The following is a 13,136-nucleotide window of genomic DNA, read 5'->3' as shown; positions in this document are numbered from 1 at the left end:
AGTTGAAGCAATTCCAAAAGCTTTCCACAAAATGGACTACAAGAGTTCATCATTCTCAATAAACTCTAAGCTTCATTGTAAATTGTCTTTATTTTCCTTTGTACCCAATGCCTCTTTCATTGATATTTAGCATGATGACCAGAAAATCTAAAAGTGAACAACTAGACCACATATAACTACAGGAAAAAGAAATCCCCTCTCTCTCTAGCAGAGAGAACTAAAGAGAGGTACCAAAGATTACAATCACAATGAACTTCAAACTTACAGAATCACCTACTATGCAAGATATATGCTAAATAAAGTGTGGTCAGTCAAGATTCAACTACGTAAGTGGATCTCCTCAGAAAACCTAGGGTTTATTTTAAGCTTTTTAAAATCAATATTAACCATGTTTCTGTTTCCTAGGAAACTAAGTAGGTGATACCTATGACAAGAATACTCTACCAGTGTCACTTTTCCTTTTATCCTTGGCTCATACCATGGTTACTGCTTATTAGAAGATTATCTTCTAGTACCATTGAATATCACAATGAAATGAGAAGGGAGATACACAGAATACCAATGTCTCAGATTGCATCTCCTTCTCAGGTGTGATGGAGAATTAACAGAATAAATGCCTGCACAGAGAGCTCCAAAAAGCTGGAAAACAGGTAATACTCTAGTTTACTACAGTGCTCAATACAGAGCATGACATTTTGAAACAAATGAGTTAAAAGCCTAGATTCATTAGAAACATCAGGTCAGACACTTCCAAGTTCAAATTCCAGATTTTTTTTTTCCTTGGGTAAACTAAAATTATGTCACCTCTCTGAACTACAGTTTCCAAGTCTTAATAAAGAGAAAAGACCTAGCTCATGTTTCAGTAAATGAACACAATTTAAAAAGAAATATAAAATACCACATTCAGAATTTTGTCTCTAAAGAATCTCTAAGAATTATGTTCCAAGATAACAAAACAGGTAGCTTCTCAAGGACTTTATGACCAGTGAAACCTTATGACATAAGTTTTCTTTTTTAAGCTCTCATCTTAGAGGGGTTACAAAGGGACATGGCATCTTTAAAAACTTTAATGAATATCACTTCTACAAATATCTGTGCATGATCTTTCAACTCTGAAAATGTGATACTTCCATATTATACATCTGTGCTGGGACTGCATTACCTAAACTTGCTCTGACTTTCTTATCAACAATCAAATATAGAAAGAAAACTGAGGCACAAATCACAACATGGTTGAATTATGCACTTGACAACAGAGTTCATTTAAACAGTCTCAAATTTCTAAAATCCATTATTAAGTCACAGTAAGTTGTAGGGCATACATCCCTGGGCCAAAGATCCAAAGACTGCATATGCTACTGAGATTCACTGTTTAACCAAACTCAGATACTGGAGATCAACACCTCAACATTTTAAACACGTTTAAGTTTTAAGTATCTTTCCAAACATTTAACTGCACTGGAGACTTTAAAATACAATTTTATACACATATACATATATGTGTGTATATACACGTGTGTGTGTTTGTATACACACATATATGTATATGTGTATAAAATTGTATTTATACACACACACACACACACACACACATATTCATGTGCTTTTATTATTTAAATGTCTGCAATGGCAAAACAACTTTTTTCTAAAGAAGCAACACATAATTTTCCCATACTTCAGACCCTAACTCCACAAACTGCTCCTCCAAATACATGTAATTTAAATATCACTTTTAACTTACAGGTGCTGACCGACCATGCAGTTATCCAAAGTTCAATATTCTACTCTGTGAAATAATTTTTATGTATCAAACAAGAGAGACTAAGAAATGGCAACAACCAACCCGCTAATCTTATTTTCACAGGCTACTACTAGCCTCAAATATCAAACAGATATTTAGACACTGCAGGTTTAATTTCCTGGAGTTGCAATTCTCACCTCTGATAAAATAGACTTTAAAGCAACAAAGATCAAAAGAGGCAAAGAAGGACATCACATAACAGTCTCAAATTTCTAAAATCCATTATTAAGTCACAGTAAGTTGTAGGGTATACATCCCTGGGCCAAAGATCCAAAGACTGCATATGCTACTGAGATTCACTGTTTAACCAAACTCAGACATTGAGTTTGTAAAAGGATCAAAGCAACAAGAAGAGATAACAATCCTAAATATATATGCACCCAATACAGGAACACCCAGATACATAAGACTTATAAAGAGACTTAGACTTCCACACAATAATAATGGAGACTTCAACATCAATATTAGACAGATCAACAAGACAGAAAATTAAGGATATCCAGGACTTGAACTCAGATCTGGAACAAGTAAACTTAAACATTTATAGAACTCTCCACTTTAAATACATAAAATATACACTCTTATTAGCACCACATCACATTTACTCACAGGTTTAAATGAAATATTGGTTAGCTGCTTGTTTGTTATTTTCTTCTCTCATATTTTTCCTGTGTCCATTATTAAGCACAATTATTGGTATAAAAGAGGTTTTCAATACCCATTTTTAGACTGCATTCTAGCCTGGCAATAAAGCAACACTTTCATTCTCTCTCCCTCTTCCTCTTCTTCTTTCTTCCTCTCCTTCACTTTTTAAAAAAATTTATTTTTCTTTCTTTTTCTCTTTCTTTCTTTAAAAAAAAATTAATTTTCATAAGCTGACCCCTCTGTACCATTAACCTCCTCCCAAAATCCCAGAAATCATGATCCCAGGAATATAATCATTTCAGCCATAATACTAAAGGCAATGTAGACTTTCTGTTTATCATCACAGCTGATACTGAATTCACTGATTAGAACCTTGAGTAACACAACAAAGAGAGAACACTGCATGTACCTTTATTAAGGGCTAAAAATGGTCCAGGTAATTATTAACTTTCAATACTGCTTACCTCCTGGCAAAAGCCTGGTATTGTAAAATGTTAGGCTAGGCTATCAAATACAATAATGAAGATAATTATAACCATCACCACATCCAGAAGCACTAAGACCTTTGGAATAGATTTTGACTTAGAGTCTTGTGGAGAGCTAAATTCCCATTCAGGTTCCTAGCTCTACAGAATTCAAGTTCTATGACTTAATGAAGGTCACTTCACCTTTATCTGCCCAAGAAAGATGATTTCTAAAGCTCCTTCAAGTGTCCATGACTCTTTAGGACTAATGCCCTAGAGATACATATATTGAATATTAAATGGCTATATCGAACCTCACAGATTGGTTTTGCTACAATGCAGGAACACATACCTCCCAAATATTTAGCCAATATGAGAAGAAAGAACTATTATATAAATCAGATTTTGGTAAGCTTTGTTTTCAAATTTTTGTACAAACAGTCTTCATAATAGGCTTAACATTTTTTAGAAAATATGTTGTTAACAAGTTTATGTAGCATTTAACCATTATTAAGCAATTACCTTCAAAATATAAACATGTTTATATTTTGGCAAACAAATTGACATGGAACACAATATTTTCAAATGCTTACCATGCTAGTATGTTATATGTCATGGGTCTTGTTTTATAACACAAACTCTGCTTACTTTTGTAAGGTTAGAAGGAGCTATTTTATGACTCACTTTTGCTACTGGATATGTATACATTCACTATCATTGTATAAATGGTGTTAGAAAAATCACTTTGGACTAAGTGTGGTGGCTCAGGTCTGTAACTTAAGCACTTTGGGAGGCCAAGGCAGGAGGATTGCTTGAGGCCAACAGTTCAAGACCAGCCTAGGCAACATACCAAGGCTTCAAAGAATAAAAAATTTAAAAATTAGTTGGGCATGGTAGTACACTCCTGTGGTCCCATCTGCTAGGGAGGCTGAGGTGGGAAGATCACTTGATCCCAGGAATTGAGGCTGCAGTAAGCTACAATCATGGCCACTATGCTCTAGCCTGAGCAACAGAGTGAGACCCTGTCTCTCAAAAGAAGAAAAGAAAATCACTTTGCAATATGCCCTACATCAACTTTCACAAACATATGAACTCTTTACATTATACATCTCATCTTGCTCAGAAACATGAGCTATCACCCTCCAACCATGAGAAGAAGACAATGTAAAATCATCAAACCAAAGTGCTTCTTTAAGATTCTGCAACTCTCAGGGCCATTCCTTTAGCTAGGCTTATCCCTAGACACCTATATTTACTCAAACTGTAATGCCAATTAATTCATGCAGTAAATCCTAAGAACGAAGATGATCCTAGGCATGGAAAGAAAACGTACGTGCAGGATACCCAGGAAGCACCTACACAGCACCCTGCTCTTCCCATTTGCAAAATTCATCAAACAAAATTCAGCTATTTCACCCAGTAGTCATGGCTCTATAGAGGTGAAGACTATGGCTATCTTCACTTCTGTAGCATACCTAGCATGATGCTTCAACAGGGTAAACATTCTTTTTATTTAAAAAAATATTGATTTAAACTGAAAATAGAAATACATTCTACAGTACTGTAGGATAATATGGTACAAGTTTTTCAAATTGAACCATAAAACATTCCTGTATTTTTGTGCCCAGCAGCACCTAGAGCCATGAAGTGCTCATGGGGAAGAATGGCACACACAGGGAAGCATGCCCACTGGCACCAAGTATGCAGAGTGCGGAGGAGAGAGAGAGAGCATGCAGCATGGAGGCACTCTGGCAGCTGTTGGTTGGAGACCAAGGATGGGGGTGGGAGTGGGTGAAGGAGAAGGAAATGATAGCAAGCAGAAGAGACAGAGTGGATAGGGAAAACAAATAAAATGATTAAGCAAATACATATGTTGAGGATAAGAAGAGCCAGGCTTCTTACTAGAGTAACAGGTATTTACAAACGGAATAGGTGAAGTGCTACACTGGAATTGGAAATATAAGTATGAACTTGTAGTTTTAAAAAATATAAACATAGAAGCCGGGTGCAGTGGCTCATGCCTGTAATCCCAGCACTTTGGGAGGCCAAGGTGGGTGGATCACTTGAGGTCAAGAGTTTGAGACCAGCCTGGCCAACATGGCAAAACCTCATTTCGACTAAAAATACAAAAATTAGCCAAGTGTGGTGGCGGGTGCCTGTAATCTCAACTACTTGGGAGGCTGAGGCCAGAAGAATCACTTGATCCCAGGAGGCAGATGTTGCAGTGAGCCGAGATCATGCCATTGCACTCCAGCCTGGGTAAGAGAGCAAGACTCCATCTCAAATATATACCTATAAACATAGACAGAGACACTGCTATAAATGCATGTGTTTATGGAGTGTGTGCATAAAAATGTACGTGTACATGCCATTGGATCATTAAATGATACTCCAAAGTATAGCACTTGTTCAGTGCTAAGCACTTTGAATTAAGGGAAATTGGGTGGACTTAGAAACTGCCTCAGAATCAAGATCTGACCCTCCCTTGTTTTTCACCCTAACACAGGGAGGGATATCTCTGAAGTTTCCTCATCTAACTGAAAAAAGTTATTTCAAAAGAAACAAAATTGCCTTTAGTCCCCTGTCAGAAATCTCATTAACCAGGGAAATGAATCACCAAAGAAGAACCTGAAGGTCATCACCATCCCCAACCAGACAGAATTTTCATCTATTCTGAGTGTGTTACTGAGAAGCTTCATCTGCATAAAAGACAACCTTTGTTCCCAGAATAGTTCTTCCCCTCACCTTCCTATAGCTTGTCACCATCTCCCTGCAAGCCACAAGGAACTCTGTACCAGACTACTGTTCACCGGACCTGTTCACCTCCCCTAAAAATGATTTACTCTTCCTCCAAAATTGTCTACACCCCTCATTTTGTCCTCTTCCCTGTGAAGAGGGTATTCAAGCCCTTCTTTGAGTTTCCTGCTTTGTGTAATGCCTGTGCACTTGCACACTAATAGCTTGTATGCCTTTTCTCCTGTTAATCTGTCTTTTGTCAGCTTATTCCAGCAGACTCAATTATCAAATCTTCAGAGAGAAAGTTTAAAATTCCCCACATAGACATACACATATTTCCCAGCTGTCCACTGAGAGGACCTAGGATGAATGATCACTCAGAGAGTTCCAATTATAGTTTCTAAATATCATTCTCCACTAAACAAACCAGGGTTAAGTGGAGAAATGGCTTATCACAAGGATGGGGAAGAGAAAATACAAAATGAGTGTGGAACTGTTTCTTTTGCCATAAAATAAGGAAGTGCTCAAAGACTAATCAGGATGTATCTAAAAGACACAAGAGCCACCACAAAGTGGCTTGCATTCACCAAATATGGGACAATGAATGTGAGCATCAAAAGAGACATAATGGGTTATAATCCACCAAATAAACTAGAAATCTGCAAAACAATATATGAAAAACAATAAATGAGAAAGAAGGAAGAGCTCCTCCATAAAGTAGATTGCCGGTAGAAAGAATGGCAGAAAATGAAAATCACCATTTGGCAGCAATCACTGTGGTGGCTGATTCTGGCAGGGTAACTTGATAAAGAATAAGCCTGATGGATGGAGCTTTGAAGAGGAAAAGGATATTGGTGAAATCTTAACACTAAGAGCTTAATTCCTGATAGCACTAAACAATTACAAAAGGGAAAATGGTGCCTTTATGGAAGAGAAACCTATCAGACACTAGCAGAAATGGATGATCAGAAATTAACATCAATGGCTGGGCATGGTGGCTCACACCTGTAATCCCAGCATTTAGGGAGGCTGAGGCAAGTGGATCACCCGAGGTTAGATTTGTGATCAGCCTGGCCAACATGGAGAAACCCCGTGTCTACTAAAAATACAAAATTAGCCAGGAATAGTGGCAGGTGCCTATAATCCCAGCTATTTGGGAGGCTGAGGCAGGAGAATCACTTGAACCTGGGAGGTGGAGGTTGCAGTGAGCGGAGATCGCACAATTGCACTCCAGCCTGGGTGACAGTGAAACTCTGTCTCAAAAAAAAAAAAAACAAAACAAACAAACAAAAAAACCCATCATCACTGTCTGAGGACATCTAAAGGATCTCAGACCTGAAACTTTAAAACTGTGGAGGACATCTTAGGGAATGACTGAAGAAATGTTCCAGATTGGTAAGTAGGAAGAGACATGACCACTGACTGCAATATAATTCTTGCATGAGTTCATGACCATAAGGGCAAAGAGACAGCTTTAGAACAGTTGTTGAAATCTAAGTAAGTTTTGTGAATTAGATGGTTGTGTCATATCAATGTGGACTTTCTCCCTTGGAACTGTATACAGTGATTCCATTAACCTGTTCTTTTGGAGGGCATTAACATGCACTAAAGTATTTAGGGACGACAGGCATCATGTCTAAAGCCTATTCTCAAATGTTTCTTTAAAAGACCAAAGATAATGGGAGAGAGGGGTGTGTGATGGAGCAAACATGATGAAATGCAACACTTGTGCTACTCATACAACTTGCTACACATTTAAAATATTTTTAAGTAGTTTTAAACATTATTATTTCTAAAATTTGTATCCCAAAACTAACTCTAGGATACTTTACAATTTCATCCCTGTTGTTGAAAACTTTCCATTAATTAAAAAACTTCTCAAAACAGGAGTATCCTTTTAGCTGATGATTTGAAGCTTTTTCATGGTGGCAAATTAAAACAATGATTTGATCTTTAAAATGTGTGTGTTCAACGACATTAGTCCAGGTGCTAAGAAATACCATCAACAGTGCAGCACAGAAAATGCCCAAAGGTACTCTAGATCTAACATAGCAGAGCAGGTCATAGGAGAAAGGACATGTTGCCCACTGGCACTCACTAATATTCTCCTAAGTAGCCTAAGCACACCCCTCAGGGAATTCTGAAGAGCAAACTCCACATCTTCAGTTGGAGCTGTATGGCTATATAACAATGTGCTATTTGTATTTAACAATATCAATCTTTTTAAGGGAAAAGCATAAACAAGCCAAATTAAGAAAATGTTTCATTTTCCTTCAAATGATCCCAAACTGAAAAAAAAAAAACAACTTCCAGGTCACTAAGAACATGTACTAATCAGATGTAATTCAATTACGTCTAATTTCAAATGGCTTGATCTATTACAATACTATCAAATGAAGTACAAAGATTATATATAAAAACTTGTCATTACAACATGGAACCCACTTTATTATAGAGTCAGCTTATAAAATAATTGAGAAACAAATGATAGTTTTGTTAGAAGTATATGGTGTTAAGGAAAGCCTGATAGTGTAATAGATCCTGAAAAGCAAATTTAATATTAGAAAGAATAACTTTTCCCATGGAAATAGTTACCTTTAATTTTTCCACTGGGAATAATGGGTTATAAAATTTCATCCTATATTAAAATACACAAACAAACAAACACCCCATCCAATAATAGAGAAGCACGTACAGATTAGGAAATATTCCAGATAAAGGTGTTCTGGGGACTTGTGAGTCATCACATTTGAACATATTTTCAGAACATTATTTCAATGGTTTGTACGTTTTATTTCTAGACAGCTTTGAGTAGTGTATCATTATTTCTCTGGGGAAACACAGAGATAGTCAGTGAATGATTAAACTCATACACTGTGTTATCTGACATTTATTCAACCATAACTGTACAGCTTGACATTTCTGCACATTCACATAAACTGAGATTCATAAAGATGCATAAGGCACCAACTTAACTTGCATTTTCCAGGAATCATTAAAGATTGGTTTTCAAAACACAGAGTTTCAGTCAAAAGCCAGTTTTGAATAACCTGGACCCACTTTCTTGATCAATTCAGATGTGATTGTTCACTGTATTTTTCCCCTGCTCCTTCACACTTCTCTCAGCTTTCTTATTTTCTGTTAATGGTACCCCCATTTGCCCAATGTAACAGACTGAAAATATCACTTAAGATAGTATACAATTTCCTGAGTCAATAATGTCCTATCAAGAAAACTTTTTCCTAATTTAGTATATAATATCATAAATATTTATAGTGTTTCAAATCTGACAACTTCTAAATTCATTAGATTTCTTTTATGAAGCAATAGAAGAGCAGGGGAAAAGAGAGTAACAATAGAAAACCAATAAAGAGTGGTGACCAAGAGACAAAATATGGAGGGCACAGGCTCTCATACTTGAAACTTACACTAGGGGGCATTACCAAAATTGGATTAGGTCCCCCATGTATAAGTGGGCCTGTACAGTTTGTTCAGTAGTACTGTGTGCTTTTCCTATACAGCTTTTTGTCCACCTATATTAATTTCATTAATTTCTGAAATTATTTGTTGGCATCTCTTTTTTTAAGATCATAAGCTGCAGAGTCTACAGCGAGTTGGGTCGCGATTACATTCAGTACAACCCCAGGGCCAAGTACAGCAGAAGTCAATGATTATACGACAGCTGGTAAGAAAGATCTGTTCTTTTACTAAATAAAACAAGGTTTATTGGATGACTACTTATAAACCTGTTAAGTTGGAAACAATTATGCAGATATGATGGTCTATAAGAAAGATCTGGAGTTGCACTGTCAAAGGAAGTATTGATAGCAATTTCAGAATTCTTAAAATAGCAAAATTTTCTAGGAATACAAATATATGAGTTTTATATCTTCAAACCAGACTGGGTTTTGTCCCTAAATATCCCTAACTAGATTGAGACTATTTCTTTAAATAATTTTTTTAAAAATATTAATCTGTTTAAGAAAAATGGAAATCAAAGAAAAATAAAATAACAATTATATTTTAAAATAGTCTAATCAAAAGCATCATATACAGAATAATTTGACATTATGTAGGTTTTTCCAAAAAGCAAACAACAATAATAATAATAATCCTGAAAAGGCAAGCAGGGGGATAGCTAGGCAGAGAAGAAGGGGAAAAGATCTTTGTTAAAAGTGTAAAATCATAGTTAATGGGATGCACAAGCTGAATTCTTGCACTTGCTCACCAAGTGAACAAGTGGGAGAAAGAGCATTACTTGGCTTCCAACCTGAATATGTTAACGTAAGCAGAATATCTGATGGAGGACCTTTCCCATGAAAGGATAAAGTGCTTGTTCAAATAATTGCACACTCAAGCCCTGAAAATAAAAGGAAAAAATTAATATGTACTATGCCTAATTATCTCCAAAGGAAAAGAAGGAAACAGCTTTTGTAAAGTGAGTGGGAAAAGATGTCTTTCATACCATGACAGTATCGGGGGAGACTTCCTCATGGCCACTGATGTTCTTAGTGTCTTCTCTTATTGTAATGAAATTAAGATAGCAATGAGATGGCAATTTCTTGTCAGCTTTAAAAAGAAATGATGTAATTGAATTTCACCAACTTAATTGAGCCCTTTCCCTATATAGCTAATACCACAATAACTGGGAATTCAAGGCTGTTAATAAAGCACTGTCCCTGTCCTCAAGACACTCACAGTCAATTATATTTCATAATCACATTTGATGCCTACTATCTATTCAAGGCTCCATGTATGTTTTACCTGTAAATAGAAAATGCTTGGAAAGCCTTAGACAGGTACCTATCAAAATTGGTGTTTGAGATCATTTTGATAACATGGGTAATTCAATAGCTGTCTGTACCAATTTTTCAACTAGCTATCTTAGACACTAAAAATGATGTCACATATTTAATTAAAATTTCATTTAATTATCGAAAAACTTCGTTTATTACTTTCAATATTGGTGAAATTGTGGTTAATATACCACTACAAGAAGAAATTAATAGTTTCTACCATAATAAAACTCAGACAATTTAGGGCACTTTATAACTGAATTCTCACTTCTTTTACTCAACACTACAAAGTATAAATTTTTTTTAAATTTTTTCAAAATATTCATCTTATTGGTAAACAATAATGCTATTTTCTGGAGATAAAAATCAGTGCATACTTCAAACAACTGCGTTCACAGGAGTTCTGCATTTTCACTGGGTTATCAAGACCATGAATTAGTAATATTCAACAAAACATAACTGCCTTGAAAACAGATGACGGCACTGAGCTAAACATGATCATTAGACACCTGCTCCAACACAAGTATTGTTAGGTATTTTTCTCTATTTGCAAAGACGGTAAGGTATGTAGTATCTCAAATCAATCTTTCCACACCCAAGCCAAACAATTCATGAAAGACTTTCTTATGCTTCCTCTGTATTATGATGGTAAAATCTTGGCAGGAAAGTCAGTTCCAATTCAAAAGAGCTCAAAGAAAAGGAAAAAAAAAAAAACAAAAACCTAAAGATGCTGTCTGAATTTCTTTATTTGGGCTGCTATGTCTAACACCTTAGACTGGGTAATTTATAAACAAGAGAACTTTATTTATCACAGTTCTGGAAGCTCAGAAGTCCAAGATCAAGGCACCAGCAGATCTGGTGTCTGAAGAAGGCCCATTCCTCATAGACGGTCCTTGTCTTCACCTGGTGGAAGGGACATGAGGGGCCAGAGTTCTCCCTTGAATCTCTTTTATAAGGGCACTAATCCCATTCATAAGGGTGGAGCCATCATAACCCAATAAGCTCCCAAAGGCATCACTTTTTAATACTATTGCATTGGAGATTAAATTCCAGTGTGTGAATTTTGGTGGGACATCAACAGACCATAGCAGATAACTCTCTGAAACACACGTGTATTCCGTTTGGTTTCTAACTGTTCTAAGGTAGGGTCCCTATGCAATCAATTACTCTCGAAACTTTTCAACTATGATTTGAAATAGCAATATCACAAAGTTAAAATAAAGAAATAGGTTGAATTTCAAGATAGTAATATCACCACAGAAATAAAACTAAATAGGAAAGTTAACTCTTTACTTTCTTAGATCATTGTATGATTGACTGACTTACATGTGAGGTCTTTCTCTCTCACCCTGTGTGTGCGCGCATGAACGGGCACACAAGGTTACCAATATGAAGCATAAAAAGCAGAGAAATACACATATTAGAAAGTAGTAATCAGGGAAAACCAAGACAAACCATTAAGGGTTGCCCTATTCTTGAAGGAATGTGCACCTAAGCTGGGTCAGAGCAGGTACTGATGAAGAGCAAAGAGAAGGAACACAAAGTGGAAAATGACCTTTAGATTCTAGTGCCAACAAGTGGTCAAGACAATTGATCTTTACAAACTTTTAAGCAACTGTGAAAGCAAAAATATTTAGTTATGAGGTATGACATTAGACAATTTGTTTTGGTAACAAAGTTTAGGGTTAGATACTATACATATGGCCCTTTAATTTCCATTCCATGAAAATTCAGGCTAAGCTTTGTACTTTACTTCTTCACTTGTGGCATTACTTATCTTCCATACAAGGAACTGAATGTATTATAAATGCTTAACTCACAAAAGAGACCATTAAAAGACTCTTTCAAACTTATTTTAACATATGTCCCTCATCTCTTTAAGTATATGACTATGTTCTCTGCAACAGCAGTAATGATAATTTGTCCACGTCTATATCATTCTGGTTTACTCAGAGTCTCTTCGGATAAATTTTTTCAATACCATTAGCAATTCAGATGACCACTTCATTCTCACTCCAACCTCTATAAAACTTTCAAAAACTCTAAATATGTTCATTTACATATTATTTTTTTTCAAAGAATCTAAGTGGAACTCTTTAAGAACAAGAGATAAAAGTTAACATATTTATATCAAATTTTATACAAAGAGTATAAAATTGACCTTTGAATGTGGGGTGTCAGGGTCATGGGGGTTGGGACACTCACCTCCCATGATGTCAAAAAATCTATGTATAAGTTTTGACTCACCAAAACCTTAAATACTAGTAGCTGGCTATTGCTTAAGCCTTACTGATAACATAAACACTTGATTAACACCATTGCTATACGTATGTTATGTGTATTTTACACTATATTTTTATAATAAAGTAAGCCAAAGAAAGTGTTATTTAAAAAATCATAAGAAAAAACATATTTACTATTTATTAAGTAGAAGTAAATCATCATAAAGATCTTCATCTTCATTGCCTTCACACCAAGTAGGCTAAGAAGTAGTAGGAGGAAGAAGAGGAAAAGGATGTTAGATTTTCTAACTAGAAATTAGTAACTAAGTGTAAAATCCAATCACTTCAAAAAAGAAATAGAAAATGCAATTGAAAACAAAAAATATAACATGAATATTTGAAAAAATAATTGCTAAAATAGACAAATCATAGTTTATTTTTAAAGATATAAACAGACAAATCATAGTTTATT

The 13,136-nt window shown here is 35.5% G+C and overlaps 1 protein-coding gene across 14 annotated transcripts in view; it reads right to left on the bottom strand.

The window, feature by feature from the left end:
• Positions 1-13,136, bottom strand: part of KLF12 (KLF transcription factor 12) — a 466,131-nt gene that overhangs the window by 422,895 nt on the left and 30,100 nt on the right. For 5 of the 14 annotated variants that reach the window (XM_074387620.1, XM_003931033.4, XM_074387610.1 and 2 more), the window contains exon 1: positions 1-13,134. This exon is cut by the window's left edge. The exons of 8 other annotated variants lie outside the window; for them this stretch is intronic. The gene's annotated coding sequence lies outside the window, so the exon portion shown is untranslated. One more of the 14 variants, XM_074387624.1, reaches the window with a different exon arrangement.

This window comes from Saimiri boliviensis, chromosome 16 (genome assembly GCF_048565385.1).
Source record: "Saimiri boliviensis isolate mSaiBol1 chromosome 16, mSaiBol1.pri, whole genome shotgun sequence".
Taxonomy (NCBI): Eukaryota; Metazoa; Chordata; class Mammalia; order Primates; family Cebidae; genus Saimiri; species Saimiri boliviensis.
The sequence above is the reverse complement of the archived record's forward strand: the minus strand, read 5'-3'. Positions and strand labels throughout refer to the sequence as shown.